General features: G+C 36.1%; 1 protein-coding gene and 1 long non-coding RNA gene across 2 annotated transcripts in view; one reads left to right on the top strand and one right to left on the bottom strand.

The window, feature by feature from the left end:
- Positions 1 to 18,684, top strand: part of MTFR2 (mitochondrial fission regulator 2) — a 364,022-nt gene that overhangs the window by 311,002 nt on the left and 34,336 nt on the right. The gene's annotated exons all lie outside the window — the stretch shown is intronic.
- On the bottom strand, positions 8,211 to 11,861 carry LOC134174547 (uncharacterized). The gene is made up of 3 exons (XR_009968687.1): positions 11,598 to 11,861; positions 10,960 to 11,045; positions 8,211 to 8,774 (listed from the first exon to the last, which is right to left on the bottom strand). It is a non-coding gene; the product is annotated as an uncharacterized LOC134174547 (long non-coding RNA).

Here is an 18,684-nt window from a genome sequence, read left to right as displayed (position 1 = left end):
CTTTGTTTTCTGTAACCAGTTTAACCACTTCTTGTCTGTGAGAACATGCAAGTCTTCTGAAGACTGATTTTCTCAAAAAACAGTTTCTCTTGAAATAATAAAGCACTGAAACACCTGTTAAACTCTTTTCCTCTTCAAGACGGCATATGCTTAAGTGTTATCCAGAGAAAGATCTACTAAACTGAAGCCCAAAATAAGAACCATTGGCTCCTACATAGAATCTATATATGTATATATGAACATTCCAGACAGAAGATTCCTTGTATCTGGCATTAATTTAATGCTGCCATGTATAAATTGTCAGCATCCAAAGTGTTTTTTTTTTTCATATTCACAACAGCACTTTTTCTCTTTCAATATACAATTGCCAATAATGAAAAATTTTGTACTTAATAGGTGTTTTATTTTAGATACCAAAGCACTGTCCTTTGGTTACTCTATTTAAACCACTTGAAATATGCTTAATTAATGATCTAGCAATATATACTCCAACAATCCAAGTTTAAAGCTAATAACAAAAAGTCTAGTTGCAGTCCGAAGTTGCAGTCATTTTCTATTAACCCAGCAGCTACAAATTTAGAATACCATGGTAGCACCTATCTACATTTTGATAATGACCAGAAATTTACTTCTAGCAATTTCACTTAAAAACTGGAAAACAATAATGTTTGGGAATTTCTGTGGCAGGAGGGGACATAGAAATTCAGAAGATTATCAGTTTTATATAAAATTATTTTATATTTAAATATGAATATATTCATGCTGATTTCATGGTCAGTATTTAAACATAAACAAGGTTCAAAATCATTCTGGGTGAAGCTCTAAAAAGTAGCTTCCTTTCAATTTCCTGAAGCCATATCAGGATCTATGACCTGTATTCCATTCACAAGGTTAAATCTGAGAGAAATTATCAGTGTAATAGAAGTGCAAGCAAAACAGCAGACTATCCATGATAGCAAGATAGTGTGACAAAGCTGCTTTAAAATAGCTAAAATTTACATTTTTTAAAAACTTAATCCCCAGGTACGGTGTATCTCAAACTGAATAATCTGACTGACTCACAACATCCCCTGCCTTCAATACTATTTCTTAAGTAAATGAAATTAGGGAATATGTATATAACAGGAGTAGTTAATGAATGTAATGAATGTAATAATAGCTAAATGAATGTAATAAGAGCTAATGAATATAACAGTTGTTAAACCCCTTAAAAAAAGGCCTCCTGTCTCAAGTAACAAACTCCCAAAATGTCTTGCCATCCAGTGAAGCAAGACAAAGCCCAGACAGTGTAAACAAAAGTACTAAAGAGATATGGCTATCACATGCCCACAACTAAGAAGATTACAAATATGTTAAACATAATATTTTCCAATGTCATGGACAAGTACTGTCAAATACTAGTGGGTGAGAAAATTATTCTTCATCTCATTTCAGTAGACAGATAAAGATCCTAGAAATCTGCAGTGGAAGAATAGCACTATTGCAATCCCCTCGTGCAGGGCAGCAAACAAAAGGCAAAGGCATTCCGACATAGGTATAGACCTGTAGGTAATAACTAATGAAGAACCTATCAGAATTTGTAAACTCCCAGGGCCTTTCAGATTTAAAAAAAAAAAAAAAAGTGCAATGGTATTTACATATGTTCAACACTCAAGTATTAAGCTTGAGGAAAAAGAGACCATTAGTGATTCATGGTCACTGAGGTTACTGAGAGCCACACAACCAGAACTCTGAGACACACTGATCTTACTACAAAAACTGCAGAGATGCAATTTGGACAAGTCACTGATGTGCACAGCTGACTTTTAAGCAAAACCTGTCTTTGAGCATGAAAATAGTGCAGGTTAACATGACCCTCAACTCATTTGAAAACATCAGCAAAGGTAGTTACAAGCACATTTTAACAGCAGAACTGGGAAGAACTGAAAAGCAATTATATACTGAGAGAAATAGGTAGCCACATAGCCTCTCTTGAGATAGAAAATAGTGATGTTGCACAGGCCTCACATGGATGCTGGAATTACTACAATGAAATAAGCATATGCACTGCCAGAAGCAAAATGCCCAGAGCATTGACAGCAAAATTATCTCCAAAGTAGAAGCCTGTAGTCAGAATATAAGTAATAAACTGCCCCAAAATTATAACTGAAATCTGCAAGTAAGTGAACAACCACTATACGTGTGCAGATCTACCTCTAGCTACAGAGAGAGAGAAAATTTTCTGCTTTCTTTTTTTTTTTTCAAACCTTTCAGCAAAATAGGGATGGACAGTTTCACTGCAGAACACTGCACACTTGTGGATGCTAGCCAAGCTATAAAACACTGCTGCAGTGCACTCAAATATTTCAATAAACACAAACATTATCTGATTTCAGATGACAGAATCTGAGAGGAGACATACCATTCTCTAATTGCTATCTTGCCATGCAGCAAGTCACTACAGAACCCAGCTAAACTGGTTATTCAGGCAGAAGGTATTTTTGTCTGGCTTTGACTCCATTGTTTTACATCAAAATGGCATCACAATTGATACATTCCTGAAAAAAAGTTTTAACCATAGCTAATTAGTGTTTACTGTGAAACATCATCTAGTCAAAGTATTTCAACTGTTTCTGTGAAATGACTGCTGTGTATATATTCTCCCTTATAAATACATCTTCCTCTACTGGTAGTAGAGCCTTTCCTCATACAACAGGCTTTCCAGTCTTCTGATGATCCTTGTAGTTCTCCTCTGGACTCTCTCCAGCCGCTCCACATCTTTTTTGCCTAGCATGGACCAAAACTGAACACAGTATTCCAGGTGTGGCATGACAAGAACCGAATGGGTTGATGACTTCTGTATCTCTGCTGGTGATGCCCTTGTTGATGTAACCTAGCATCCTATCAGGATGAGCTTTGCCGCAGCAGCGCATTGTTCACTCATACTGAGCTTGTTATCCACTAGGACCCCTACCTTCCTTCCCACAGAGCTGCTCCCCTGCCAAATAGATCCCAGCCTGTGCTGCACTCCTGGATTGTGTTTACACAGGTGAAAGCTATGCAGGTGGCGCATCACAAAGATAATATTCCAAAGAGCCATAAAAACTCTCCTGCATTAACCCAGAAGAATGATCAGCTACAGGTGTGGTAATTGTAGCAATTTCTTCATAGCTAGAAGTAACTTCATTCAAAAGTGTATACTATTCTGTAGTTAACTTTCAGATATGTGACCTAGAAATAGTATCCTTGTGTCAGACATTGCCCGAGAAATAAAGGAGGAGGTGATTTTGGCCTACTGTCTCAATAGTGGCAGCTATTTTCTAAAAGACCAAAGATGACCCTACAGAGACTATGATCAGGTACTTGGAAAAGAATAACTGATATTATCAATTACTCCAAAGATTTCTAGATTGAGTGGCAAACTATATATCAGAATTTTATAAGGGAAAGATGATTCAGAACGTAACATGCCTTAAAGATGTATCTTTTAAGTTTAAAGAATTATCATTTCACTGGCCAACAGAGAAAAATGTTTTAGTCACTTTGTTTCAATGAATAATGTTATGGGACATTTCTTTTAAAGCTATAAAGTAAAATGCCAAACAACTCTCAAAAAATCCCTTCAAAAATGATTCAGGCTGGTCTAGTAGCTATAGGTTTGTTGTAAAAACAGATCTATAAATAAAGTGTACAGCAAACCATGACTTCTACTTTCTGATTACTGTTAAAATCAATTATTGTATGCTAAGAACCTACTGATATTTCTATTTCAGCTGCAACCATATGCAGTATTAAAAATTGCTTACCTTACTCTACAAATTAAAATATTTCCACAACTTTGCCTTATTTTCAGATCAGAAAAGACAGCTGACACAGAGAGGTCATGGAAAATGCAAGATGCCTCACTGTGCTTCAGGTCTCTATGTTTTCTTTACAGTTCTAAGGAAAACAAGCAGCTCCCAGCATACAAGAATAAGTAAGTACCAAGGAAGAAATTTCCAGATCAGAGCAATTACGTCTGATACAATTGCATATTTTTCTTGCTAGAATATGTGAAAGAAAGCATTCACAGATGAAAAATGTGAATAATTGTTGAAAAGATCCCAGGATCCTCTCTAAATAGTCGAGGCATTGAATTGTGGTCTGATCAGCCATAGTGCCTTTAGTCACCTGTAAATTATAATCCTATTCAGTCCATTGGTAACCTATGAAACTTTAATCAACTTTCCTGACAAACACCATAGCAAGAGGACTTTGCTGAAAACTCAATAGCACACACAGAGTGACCTTAAAATAGGAGCGCATCAGCTGCTGACCAGATTAATAACTGGTAACAGTCCACAGCACCTGTTAAGGGTTTTTATGATCCACTGGCCACATACATGTTTCTATTAACCCTGCCTTTTTTTCTACTGCCTCCCAGAGAAGGTATCACACAATAGTCAGCACTTTTTCATTCCTACAGGGAGGGCATCTGATGGTCAATACACTGATATAAAACAAAGGAAGATTTATGGTATTGCCAGATTAAATGTTTGGCTAATCTTCAGGGTGTCTTTCAGATGATGGGTATTTCCCCAACCAAAGTAATAGAAATGTCAATATCATAAACTGCAGAAGTGACAGCCACACAAAATACAAATAAAATACAGCTTTTAATATTAAATACTCTGTAGCCTATAAACTGCTGCTCTAGTGCAGCAGAAATCTGAGGACTGACTAATAACTTTTAGTACTTAAAGTTTCTCATAGAAGACCAGGCACTTTTACCATAATTTTTAAAATTTAAATTATTATTTAAAATAGTGTTTACTACCATGCTGTTGTTAGTCAGTAACCACAGCCTTACAGTTTAGTGTTTAAACATTACTGCTCAGTGCTAAGGAGTTTTGATGAAAGTCCAGGCAACCTGAAGAGAGATGTCACATGCATTTCAGGTTAAAAGCGGCATGACAGTAAAATCTGTATACTGCATAAGGTTTACGCGGTGAAAGAGCAATTGCAAAAGGATTAAAAGTGCATCTCTACTGTGTGATAGAGCCATGTCAGTGCTGGTGCTAACCTGATCTAAATCATCCACGTGACACAGAATCAGGCAGAGCTGAAGTCCTGAAACAATCTGGTAGTGGTAAACTACGTTCCAGAAATAGTGCTTTCATGAGAAAGTAGAGGCATCTCTCTGCTATGCTCCACCATGCTGCTGTATAGATACATTCCTAAATCTGATGAGCCCTCAGAATTAAAATTCCTTACCTTTTAATATTCAGTGCAGGTGAAATTCAACTGCTTCAAAAGTCAAAGTCACATTCATCTTTAGAATGATCAATTTGAGGCCTCTGCCCCCTAGGTTATTTACCCTTAATTTGCAAAACTAAACGTTCTTTATTAACAAAAGAATCTCTGAATTCACTCCATAAAATCAGAAGTTTTGCAGCTAGTTCTAGAACTGAATAGATCAAAGCTCAGTTAGATAAACCAGAAGATGACAGTGATAAGTAAATTGCTGACGTGAAGACAGCGAATTTAGAAAGCCCTTCTGTTAAATAAGAGTACATTTGAGTACTTCTATTTATCATAATTACTATCTTCTAGTACAGGGGAAACGATGGTGGTTTCTGAACTTGACAGAAGTTAAACCATTTAAACTTCTGGGGATAAAATTATCTGAAATATAAACATATCAGAATTACTAAAAGTCAATGTTAACAGGGGAACAGATTTAAGATAAGAATTAACTGAAATAAAAGAAAATGTTGCCTTCAAAGTGAAAGCATAATTGTTAAGTGAACCTATCCTTAAGTTATATTAATCTATTATTCACTATGGAAAGGATGAAGTCATATGCTGTCATTGTCTACAGCTGCTATTGATAATACAAAACACATTTTCTGTATGACTTAGCAAGCCAATCATCATACTCTATATCAATAAAATTTCTGCTTCATCTTCAGATGTAATATAAACCTTGAAGTTGCAATAACAGGGAAGATCATGACAAGCTGGGGAAAAGCTTATGCCTAAAACAATGGATGGCAACTCTTTGCTTATGAATAGACTACAAAAAGCAATAAAAGCTATGAAATAAATTATTAATTACTACTTGTAGCTGGGTTACTGGAAAACAGGAGAAAGTCTAAGGTGACCTCTTAGTTGCAAACGACTTCATGGGTGTAGATAATAACCTCCATTATACCTCTGGATACTGACCCACATGGTGCCCACTGGACACTGATCTTTGCTATATTTATGGAAAATGGTATAGTTTAGGGAAGAGTAAGATATAGCTCCTATAGCTGATACACGTCAGATCTTCCTTCTGTCATGCTCATAGTGTTAAGAGACGCTACTGTCAATTCCAGCTAATATAAAAATTTAAATAATGAGGCATGTTTGGTTTTATTTTTCTCACTCCAGATGTAGAAAGCCCCATGTCTCTATAAATATGTAGAAACACATATCACACATATGATCTCTTTTGTTAGAGATCCTAAAAATGAAATCCTGAGTTAAACTTGGTCTGTATTAATGAATTTAATACATGCTAATGCCATACATGGTATCATTTACTAACAAAGAGTATTTATTACAAAAAGCTGAAGTTACTAAATACAGTCAAAGCATTTATTTGTAAAATCATTTAGAGAAAATATCAAACTAAAAATGTAAGGTCAAAACTTTTTACAAATTTCCAGAGAGACTACTCACTAAAATGTGGGTACGGTGCTTCAATATTACACCAATGAGTGTTCGGTAGACACCCCACATCTAAACACCCTTGTGTTTGTTAGTTCCTTCCACAGAAAAAGCTATTTTATGTTGTATGATTTAAAGTACTTTCAGGAAAGAGATTATGTTCAGCTTGGGTTTACATTAGCACCAGCAGAAATGTTAAAAGCAAGAAGGCGGCATTGAGACTTCTTGGGTAACGCAAAGGTTTATTGCTTCAGAGATTAAGATTCTGTTCTTTTCTCTTTCCCTGACTTCTTTTGAGATGCTGAAACTCAGATGTTAACCTTTCAAACTTTCTGCACGGTTTAATTTTTTGAAAAATTACATGATTATGTGTAAAGAAAATGCATAACTATTCAACAAAACTTTTGTCTTCATGAGTCCTCCATCTTTAAGTTCAAAGTATTATTCTGTTACTTTTAATGTACGCTTCTTTTGCATCAGCTTTAGCGGAACTTCAACTGGGGGATTTTTTTCATGTTTCTCACTATCGGCTGACTTCAGCCTTCAGAATACACCAAAGTCCTTTTGAAACTGACAGTTTACCAAAACATGACATTTACCTGTAGTTCTAGAAACCTATGTTTTATAACCTATGTAAGATCAAGGTTTAGTCTTTTCCCTAGTATTTGTATGAATTATTATTAGAGGCATTACTTTTCTCTACACCTATTCCTACTCCATATTAATTACAGTTTAAAGCCTATTATAAGAGTGAATAAGCTAAATCTTATTCTAAAGATGAGTTTAAGATCACCTTAAGATACCAATTTATCTATTTAATTTTTATCTTCTTTTATTTTTTATCTAGATATATTATCTATTTTATCTAGAACTGTGTAAAAATTTCAGAAGGGCTTTTATGTGTAAAAATTTCAGAAGGGCTCCCCTTCAGAAGGGAGAAAGTGGATTTCAAGGGCAAGCACAGCAGGGTTTTAAGAATTTAAACACATATAACGATGGTTCAAATCCAAACATGTTCATTGCTAATTTTCTTTACCTTCTTTCTGTATTAATACATCCACTGAATTAAGTCATACTGTTTTCCAAATAAGTTATTATTTAACCTGAGACCTATAGGTGGAAAAATTTGGATGCATTGTTCAAAATCAACAATATTTCGTAAAAATGCCACCTTTAACATTGCCAGAAATCCTGCAATTTAAAGGTAAATAAGCCTTAACTATAATTACAGGTTTTTATAATTTCAGATTTAAAATTACTTTAAAAATCAGATTTAACTAAAACAAAAAAAAGACTCTGACTCAGAAAAATAAGCATAATATTTTTTTTAATTGAGCTCTTCTACGAAAAATAAACACACTGTACCCAAAACTACAAATTTAAGAGTTAATGTCTGTTTTTTCAAAGCAAGTATGATTTACACAATGGGACACAGATGTTTCCATGTTTTTGTATGATCTACTAATTTAGATCTCAGTTTATTATTCAGATGTTTGATGTTATAACTGTGCTACATTTAACTATTGATCATTAAAAGAAAGGAAATGATATAGTGCATTTTAACAACTAGGTTGTTAACAACTCACTTTAACAAACAGATTATAAAAAAACAGATTTAAAGATGATAATGTGTTCATGACTTTTTACATGATTACACTGAGATAATTAGGAATACATTCTGCTTTGCATAGTAAAAACTGTGTATTAAACAATGAAAAGCAAAACTGGTTAAAGCAAGGCAGCAAAAGAAAACAAAAAAACTCCTGCACTTTCACTTCCTGTGCAGTGAAACAGAAGGGGGTTCTATTTCATGGTATCTCCCAAGATTTGTTGATTAGATTTTTTATTCTATTTTTACTAGACATCTGCTGAAAAATCTAAACAACCTATTTTCTAATAATGCACCCTACAATAAAATGTCCAAGTCTTCTTGATGAAACACAGAGGAATCATAGCTTGTCATTATTTTTGCTGGTCATGGGAAACACATTTCAGGAGGAGGGAAGAACTATTACTCTCCAAGACACTTTTTCCATGCTCAGTTATTCATCTTCCAAATATTTTGCACTCTCATCTTCCCACTCGCTTCCTAAGGTGCTTTTCTGCAAAAAGAATGAATAACATATTCAGGATCCCTGCTCAAATTCCCCAACGGACCCAACCTCAGATTATCTATAACAAATAAGCCAACCTCTTGGAACCGCTTCTAAAATGGTTTTCAAAAGTTCATTACATAAGTTATCATCTATCTCACATTACTCTAACCTTGTGATACAAATGTCAGCATGCTGATGAATAGGTCACGTCCAAGCCTTTCCTTCATCATATGGCTGTACAAGAGAGGCCATACACAGTCATGCCCTGTAAAGGTTTCTCCTACAGCTGAAACAACCAGAAGACTAACGTGTACTCTATTTATAGTATTTCTAATTATGTATGTATTAAGTAGCAGTGGCTGAACCCAGGACAGGCACTTAAGATGTGCTTTAGCACAACTTCCTTTTCCACTGACAGTGTTTTTTTCCAAGTTGGTTCCAGTTATCTCAACGAGCTGGGCTTGACATACAATACCACTCCCATATATACTTAGGACAGACTTGGGATGGTAATGTCGTTCTGCCTGGAGACTGACAACTTTAGAAGATATGTTCAGATAGCAATTCAGGTTAGCTAGAGAAGTCATGATCATATGCTGTGTAAATTCAAGGTGATTGTCTGTCTTATTCTCTTTTTTCCTAGTTGTTCCACTGTCGGATAGTTACAGTGCTTTGCTCACTACTGCTGCTAGAGGTCCTGCAACCTTTCAAAATACAATTTTGATATTTGCTTATATAGCTCCATTCAGACTCACTGTCACAAAATTCTGTGGATCATTATATTTGTTGGGTGTTCAAACATCATCCTACAGACTAATGTGAAAGGTTTTCGACATAATCATTAAAATCCAGACTGAGTTTTGGTAAGAGATTAAAGAAACTTGGTGAAAAACAAAGCAGTTTGAAACGATGATAGCAGGGCATTAAAAACAAAAAATTCCTTTGTAGAGATAATAGTTAAAAGGCCTGACATGCTACTTTATATTAAAATTTATTATCAGAAATTACGGATCCAGAATAAACTAGTAATTGCACAAAATGTGTCAAATTCTGTCATGTTACATAATTATCATAACCATTGTTTGGAATGGGATAGTAAAATCCCACTGACTGATAATTCAGGATTTCACCCTCTGATCCAACATTCCCTTGTGCATGTTTTGAAAATCTTTCACTACCAATAGCGGCACTGTTGTTGCCATTTTATGTCTTCCAGAAAGTAATCATGAGAAGCTAATTTTGCTTTGAAAAAACTGGGAATAGAAAGGAAAGAAAGCAGAGAAGAAAGGTGCAACCCTCCATTTCATAGTCAGCAACAGCAAAAATAATTTAGTTCATATTTAACTACCTGGTAACTGTACCCTTAAACATTATAGTCACCTTGTTTGAACAGAGGATTCCTTTCATAGCAGTGAAGTGGAAAAATGTGCATTTGAGTTTTGAATCATAAGGAAGAGTCTCAGTATTTTCTCAAGGAAAGGCTTTTAGCTAGTATCATTCTTCATGTTGTTTCACGATTTCATATAGACTTGCTCCCACTGTACAAAAGACTCACTGGCATCTGGTAAAGTTATTTTCCCATTTTTGTGGAAACAGGCCAAGATGTGCTAGTAACTCTGTAGTAATGAAGTAACTATTTCCTGGAAATTTAGAAGTTTTAAAAGATTTCAAAATAAGTACCTAAAAAGCAATATTACAGTATAGAAACTATAGTTCATTGCCTTACTCCTTTAAAAGATTAGAAATGTGTGTACTGAAGGAAATGTTATTATCAGCATATTATTATTCAGCAGATACCGAGCCATACTGCTTACTTGTCCCTGTTTTTCTAGTCATACGGCTACATCTAAACTACACCACAAATACAGGCCCATGTCTGTGATGATTTGCAGGCATGCCTTGAACATTTTTTAGTATGAAAAGCTGAGCAAACTTTGGGATGTTTCAGGGAACACCTCCAAAGTAGGGGAATCAGGCTTATGCCTCCCCTTCATGAGGACCTTAGCACAAAATCTGAAGTGTGGATTGGGCAGACGTGCTGTGCTATGCCATGCTGTGCCGTACCAAACTGCCTCTCTGGATTTCAGCTGCGCTGTAGAGATGCCATGTTGTTGTGGGGTCCCTCCTAGAAGGGCCATAAGGAACCGCTGGGCAACCTGCAGCAAGGCTTCTTCTGGGGTTACATGCATACCTGCAGCGTATCAGGGTCAGTGTGAGCACAAATGCTTGCTGACCACCATAACAGCAGTGTGAATATTCAGTTTATTTCAGTGTGAACTGTAAGACAAGATAAGTAGACGTGACAAAAGTGTTAGCAGGGAAAGTGAGAAAATCCTTTTCCTTCTCCACCATTATTGTCAACCAAAAGCTAATGAGAAAGATGGGAACACAAACCGGATCTCCTATATCCCTGCCCCATGCTAGACTTCCCCCCTGCTCCTCTTTATTTCTTCTGGTTTCATCATGTTGTGGGTGGATTTGCTGATTTAGAAATATCTTCAGCAATACTGCAGAACAAGCTGAGGCGATCAGATTACTCCACTGAAGCATTTGGCTTGAACTCTAGACCTCACTCTGGCACACCTTCCTTTTATTGTATTACTGTTTTCTCACTTACCATAAAAAGAATAAAAATGTATACTAAACATTTTAATTGGCTTACAGAGCTCATGATGACTTTGACAACTGATGTATGTTTGATAACTACATGGCAGTCATTTATTAATGTTTTGGTCAACATTTCTCCATATTTCATTCCAGGAAACCCTTCTATTCAACCCGGTCTCCAAAGCTGGATCGTTTGGTGTGGGTACATCTTGCTGCTCTTACCAAGGTTTTGTATATGTTGCAAACTGATGATCCGGGAGAAAACTCTTCCGAGAATGCTAACAATATCACACATCTTGTGCTTTTACCTTCACTGGTGACATGGCGTTCTTGCTTCTCACTCTGCATCGGTCTTTCTCTCTTATCCTCTCTCTACATATACACATAAATGCAAAAACACCACTAATCACACTTGGGGTGTTCCCTCATCTCATCTTTCCTTAGTTCTGTATTCAACATTCCTGTATTTTACTCCAGGAACTTATATGTGACTTCCCTCTGCCCTCAGATTAGTACTTGCCTGGCACTATCTCCCATGAAGGCCTGTCTGAGAGTCTACAAAGGATTTTCAGGTAATCAGCAATGCATTATCTGGTTTAGAGCCCCTGAATTTACACTATTAAGCTTACAGAGAAGTCTTGATGTTAGTTTGAGTAGATACCTGGTTATGGTTTCATATGGCTCAAACCCTTTGAGAGTTCCCCCTTTAAAAGCCTCACATTCCTGTAGTATTGCAACAAATGAGGCCACCTTAAAACCACTAGAAGTGAAAGCACTCTTCAGCCATGCAATCGTATGTTGATATAGCAATTTAACCTATGGCACATATATTCTAACTAATAAATTTGAAGTGATGACATAAAATTAATGCAATGTAGAGACCTAGTTCTGCAAGAGCATGCAGACATCTTTGATTTCAAACAGTGACTTAGCATGTGTGCAGAGATCTAAGGATTTTCCTCAGTCCTTGTAGTATTCCATCCTAGACGGAAAGAAAAGAGGTGGAACAGAACAGACTGAAGAAAAAAAGCAAAGCAGTAAGTCAAAATGGCTTTGTGGACCAGATGCAACAGATAATTTAGATCCTTAGCATGCACCTAAAATTTAGATGGTGATTATGTGTTTAAATCTGATTCTCAAACCTAGATACACCCTACTCTTCATACTTTCCATTAAAGTCCTCTGTGTTCTTCTGAGGATGATGCAAATTTTCCAAGTCTCAGTGAACTGGACAATTCAATGCCTGGATCAATTCCAAGATTCAGAAGACACACCTCTACTAAAATGTGTGAGGTGACCAGTCTGATAGGTATTCTTAAACCATTAATAAAACACACCTGGACCACTGGGGTGCCTACAGATGTGGTAGCAAAGCTGCTTTCTATTCAAAGAGTGGATCTGGAGTGGAGCTCCTGCCCATGCACTCTACATTATACCCTATAAGGTACTACTCTCACCATATTGTCTTCTATGCAGCACCACCCTCAGTAACACTTGAGACCACTTTAGAATTTTCCCAAATAATTCTTCCATGTGAAACACAACAGTGATGCTCAGAACAAGCACTAGAGACCACAAGCTTTTGCTTCTGAAAAAAATGCAGTAAGTAGCGAGTCAAAAAATTCGTGGTTCCTCACAGATTTTCTTCCTGATCCAGTGATACTTGAATTTTTCCTGCACACTTTCAATAAGCACAATGAAAAATATTCTCATTTACTATTCTCTAGTCTCTGATTAGGATCTTATTACAAGTGGTGAAAGCTGTCTTTATAAAAGCCTTTAGGCTAAGAAAATCACTGACCAAAACAAATTCTTGTGGAAGTGCTCTAAGTAACCTATAGTACAAAAGATGGGCACTATCAGCCATGCCTCTGGCTGTATCTGAAAGGAATGTGCCATGCCCAGGTGTGTTTTAAAGCAAGAGCTTAGAACAGTGCTCTGACTTTTGCACCTCCACAGAATAGAGAGATCCTTTCTAAAGCACAGAGCAGAATATCTCTGAGGTCCAGGAGGGGAAACAATCAAGAAGGGTGTCCACCCTCAGCTGTTCCTTTTCTAGCATTCCTACCACTTTGTTAGTCTTAGGCAGCTGCCTGTTGATTTTAGATAGTTGTATTCTGAAATTGCTGCAAGTTTTGAATCTCATTTTGATGCACTCTATTCCCAGAAACACTGCAGAAGGAGCTGTGATTTTAATTCAGTGTTCTGAATTCACCAAGAGAAATGGACTGAAAAAGATCAGGTAACAGATGGGTGTAACCTGGGCCAGTGCAAATTTTATAGTCAACAGAGAAGCAACTTAAAGCAAGGGTGGAACCACCTCCAGATGGTGAAGTACATTCATCTTCTTTAGATTGACTACTCATTTCCCATAAACTTATTTATCGCATTGAATTAGCTTCTTCAAGCCAAAAAAATTTTACCATTGAGGCAACCAAGAGCAGCATTGCTCAGTATGGCAAACTTTTGCTGACGACTGAACTGTGATTATGACGTCATCTGTTTCACCCAAATTTTAAAATCTTCTGAGTACCAATTGTGAGTGGAAAAAAAAAAAAACAAAAACAAAAAAAAATCTTGTAAAACTAGTAAAAAAAAAATTAGAATTTTGAGGGCATGTATATATCACTTAGGTTTTGTTTAGGAAAAGATCTTGAGCAGAGTTTCTAAAATTTCTCAAATTAGAGGTAGCAGTAACAGTTTGCTTCTGTTCCTGATTTATTCACAGGAAATGGCTTTAAAGTATAGCAACACACCACAGGATAATTAGGTGTTTTGGGCACTTGCAGTAGGTTTTCCTCTCATGCACCAAAAGAGGAATATTTTAAACAAAACATTTCAGAAGCTTTTTACATCTTTTGACATCCGGAATAATAAACTGTCTTGCCACCTTTGCATAATCTGCAACTTCCCAGTATCTACAGGAAATCCACAAGAAAAACCTCATTTACGCACATATTCACCACAGCAAAATCACGTGGTCAGCAAGGTGAAAATAACAGCCAAAGCAGCTGGAATACATTTGAAATACAAGACAAAATCACCTACTCTTCAGCATTATTTTATACATATTTTTATTGCATTATAAATATAAATAAAACCAACACACACAAACACACCATTAAGATATATAAATATTTCAAAAAATACAAAATAAAAAAGTGAATTTTTAAAATTGTTAAAATGTAAAATGTGTATGCACAAGTATTGGACAGACACAAGCACATACTTAGTCACTCTGTGTCTCTGTTTATCCTCTGCGTCAAGAGAAATCTGTGCTGGTTCTAACTTGTCTATATTGGAACTGCCTGAAACTGGTGTTTGGCCTTTTGGGTTTAAAATATACATATATATCAATTTATACCTGCAATCACAAATTTTATTAAAGAAATCACTAGATAGCTTTCAAGAAAATCAATGAGACCCTATTTTAATATAATGCATAACTCATTAAAAGATATTTTTAGATAAATACGTTTAGTCCTACAAGGAAGTGTTACATTATAATTAGTGTGTTAAGTACCACTGTACAATACCACTGTCTTTACAACATAAAATACTTATGTCCGTGCTACATAGCAGATAGATTTACAAAAACCATGCAACTAACTTCAAAAAATGTCACCTTTGTCCTTAACTCTGAGCAAAAATGTATCACAAGTCTAGGGAGGGGCGAACCACTGCTGTCCAAACACAACCCAAATATGAAACTTTTCTGTGGTCTGAACACTAAATTTGTTTGTTTGTTTTCTTTCAGTTTTATGCACTGTGGCACTTCCTAGATTCAGGCAGAAGCTCAAATACCATACAGTGCTAAGAGAAAAGCTCTTCCTCTGCTACTGTATTTCTGGTCTGATGAGAAACAGGAAATACCAGCAGTCTCATGAGAGTGCCCGTTCTCTGAAGATCTCCAGCTCAAATGAGGATCATTACACAAACCCATCTGAGCCTGAAAACCTTTTGAAATTGCCTAAGTGGGACACATCACTTGAAGACATATAAACACCAAGTGAAACAATACCGTTTATCTGACATGGCTACAACAAGCATTAACTATTGATGAACCCTATATGGAAACCTTTCCAACTCCATATACAGGTCTCTACATACAAAACATACTTTAACAAACAAATAAAAGAAAGCATTTTCAGACTGGGGTTCACGTCTTTACTTTGTCATAGCTTAAGCAAGCTGGATTTTTACAGACTGCATGGTCACCTTTCCTGATAAGCAATGTCCATCAAGTTTTATCGTGAAGTGTAAAAACATCAACCACTCTGATCTGTAGTTTTTAAACCCCTGATTAAAGGCTTAGAAACTCAAAATGTATTCAATTTTGAATATCAGCAAAAGAATACATAAGTAGAGTGGCTATACTGGTGCCAAAAGTAATCTGACAACAGCCAACAGCAGATGCTGGGAAAGAGTATAAAGCAGACAAACAGAGTGGTCCTTTCTCTAGAAAGGATTTTGGCGATCTGGTAAGGGAACTTCTGAGACACAAGGCATATTTAGGCCATTATGTTTACTGGCAATATGAATCCATCCTATGTGTGTTTTTTAATTTCATTTTGAAAACAATCATATTTTTGGCCTCAAGATCTTGGGGTGATTAATCCAACAACTCAACTATGCATTGTGTGAAAAAGAGCTTCCTTTGTTTTGTTTTCAGAGTTCCTGTGTTACAAAGTGTGTAATCATTCCATATTCACCTTCTCCATGATTTTATTATGCTTTTTCCTCTCAGCACACCTCTGATCTTTTTCTACACCAAACGAGGTTCTCCTCATTTATTAACTCACTCTGTTCTGTACTTCTGACCAGTATTTTTGTACTTTATATCCTAATATTTACTTTCTGGAATGGGGTAACCAGAACTGCATTTAATATTCAAGATGTGAGCATATCCTGGATTTATTTAGTGGTGTAATGACTGTTTATTTTGCTCTCTGTTCCTCTCCTCATTCTTTTCATGGTTTTGGCTGGCAATATGTGAGCTGATGTTTTCAGAGGCCCGCCCAAAGAGTTCAAGATGTCTTTCTTTAAAAGTAATAGCTCATTTTAGAGTCCATTGCTTTGCACACATAATTGTCTTCCCCCACCCCTTACATTATTGATTGTAAGACTCAAGCATCACCTTTTTACTCACTTACTAAGGATTAATAAATCCTTTAGCCATTAGCCCTAATTCTGGGCATCCTGAACATTTTTTGATTATTAGAAAATTTCAACATATCCTTGTTCCACCACTCCACTACTTTTCTAAGTCTCTTCATGAATAGCTGAACACATTTCCCAGCACATATTCTCATGAGACTCCAATGGAAACCTCCACTACCATGAAAACTTACTCGTCTTGTAACAAGTACTGTATCCTTGAAAGGATATTTTTCATTTTCTTCTGCAGAAGTTTGGCCTCTTCAGAAATCATTGTGAAGGACTTTGTGAATAGTTTTTGGAAATCCAAGTACACTTGACTCGCAAGACCACCCTCATCCACATGCTGTTGACTCTTTTGAAGAACTGCAATACATGAGTAAGAGTGACTTCCCTCTACAAATGCCATGTAAACTTTTTACCTATGTATTTGGCTACTACACATACTCATTATTACAATTTATAAAGACTTGGATGGTAAAGAAGACAGACTCATAGTCTGCAGGTTGCTAGAGCACCCATGAACTTCTAAAGCTGGGTATCATATTTACCTCCATCTCTGCAGATAAAGTGACTGCTACAGGAGGCATGTTACACAATTTCTTAATTCACTATTTTCACAGCTGAGCTCTGGTAATCTCATTATTCTTATTCATCATTCTACACCATTCTAAGAAAAAATAATTTCTTTTAAAATATAGTGACAGATGGGCATAAATATATATATATATATCTCCTGCAGGTTTGCTGTGTAATCCTGTAGATACTTGTTCTTCCACAGAACTGCATCTTCCCATGGCTTCTTGACGGCACTCACACTAGGGGCTCAGTTTGGACTCTTTTCTTAGACCATAAAAGGTGAACATTAAATCTCTCAGAAAAGCAGCTAAGTTAGGTCTTAAGAGAACTATGTATCTTTAAGAAAAAAGACTAAGCTGACCTTGAATCACTGACTAAAGAAGCTCACACAGGCTGTGGAGAACTGCAGGAAAGCTATCCTGCCCACTTCCCACTTGAAATGGTAAATAGCACCACCAGTTTTAAAGGCAGTCCCTTAAAATTCTGAAGAGCTTTGTGATTGTTGCTAATGTTCAAGCTATTTGATACATTTTTTTTTCAGCCATAAAGAGGTTTTGGAGGAGGAACACAGAACATAGGAACTGACATACCAGAGCAGAAAAAGTGGTCTGAGTAACAGCCATGCTTACTATCCTATTTGCAGCAGTGCTCAGTAGTTCTGCTACAGATTCAAAGTTTATAGCAAAGTGCAAAAATGATCTCTCTTCTTAACTTTCTAAATTTCACCCAGGTTTTCTTTTATACATGTTGTCATTTTATACTGTCTTGAATTCTCATTATTTCTAGACTCTTTCCTCTTGTGGGAATCCATTCCACATATTAAATTTCAATTCTGTCTTTAGTTTTAATCTATTTTAAATGTACTACTTTAAAATACCATTAACATACACTGGGATTTGCATCATGAGAGAAGATATAAAAATATATAACACCACTTTTACCTAAAATGTCTTAAATCTAATGAGTTTGCACACTAAATTCCAATCATTATATATTTCAGACTATTTTAATTTCACTCCACTCATACTTTTTTAGCTCTGGTCAGAACAAAACACGTCAGTACAGCAGAAATCTTGTTCTACAGTAACTTCTATTCCTCAGGAACACTAATGAGTATATATTAGCATAGATTACAAGAAAGCCTTTAGGACTTTCTACTTCAAGGTTTTTGAGTCCACAGTTTCAGATATTTTGACCAGATTTAGAAAAATGTGGGATCTGGATTATGATTTTCAAATTAGATTTCTGAAGTGTTCACTGCTCTGTTTCCATGTAGCACCTTTCCCTTCTCTCTACAATCCCACTGTTCCATTTCCTTCATTTCTCTCTTGCTCGTGTTCACATTTGACATTGTTTTCACTCCACAAGCACACGTTCAGATTTTTACAATGTACATTTTTTCTGTCACTTTATAAAAGTCCCAGACAAAAATACAGCTTTAAAGATCTTTTTGTAGCAATGTTACAGACTGCCATTTTAACAGCATCATCTGTCATCTTAATAATGTCCCTGGTGCAAGACCTGTAACAGATCCTGTCAGACAGTCCTGATAAGGTCCTTTCAGCTGGAGACT

This window comes from Pezoporus occidentalis, unplaced genomic scaffold (genome assembly GCF_034315485.1).
Source record: "Pezoporus occidentalis ecotype Australia unplaced genomic scaffold, CSIRO_AGI_Poc_V1 ctg61, whole genome shotgun sequence".
In the NCBI taxonomy this organism is placed as follows: Eukaryota; Metazoa; Chordata; class Aves; order Psittaciformes; family Psittacidae; genus Pezoporus; species Pezoporus occidentalis.
Note: the sequence above shows the minus strand (reverse complement) of the source record. Positions and strands in the feature narration are given on the sequence as shown.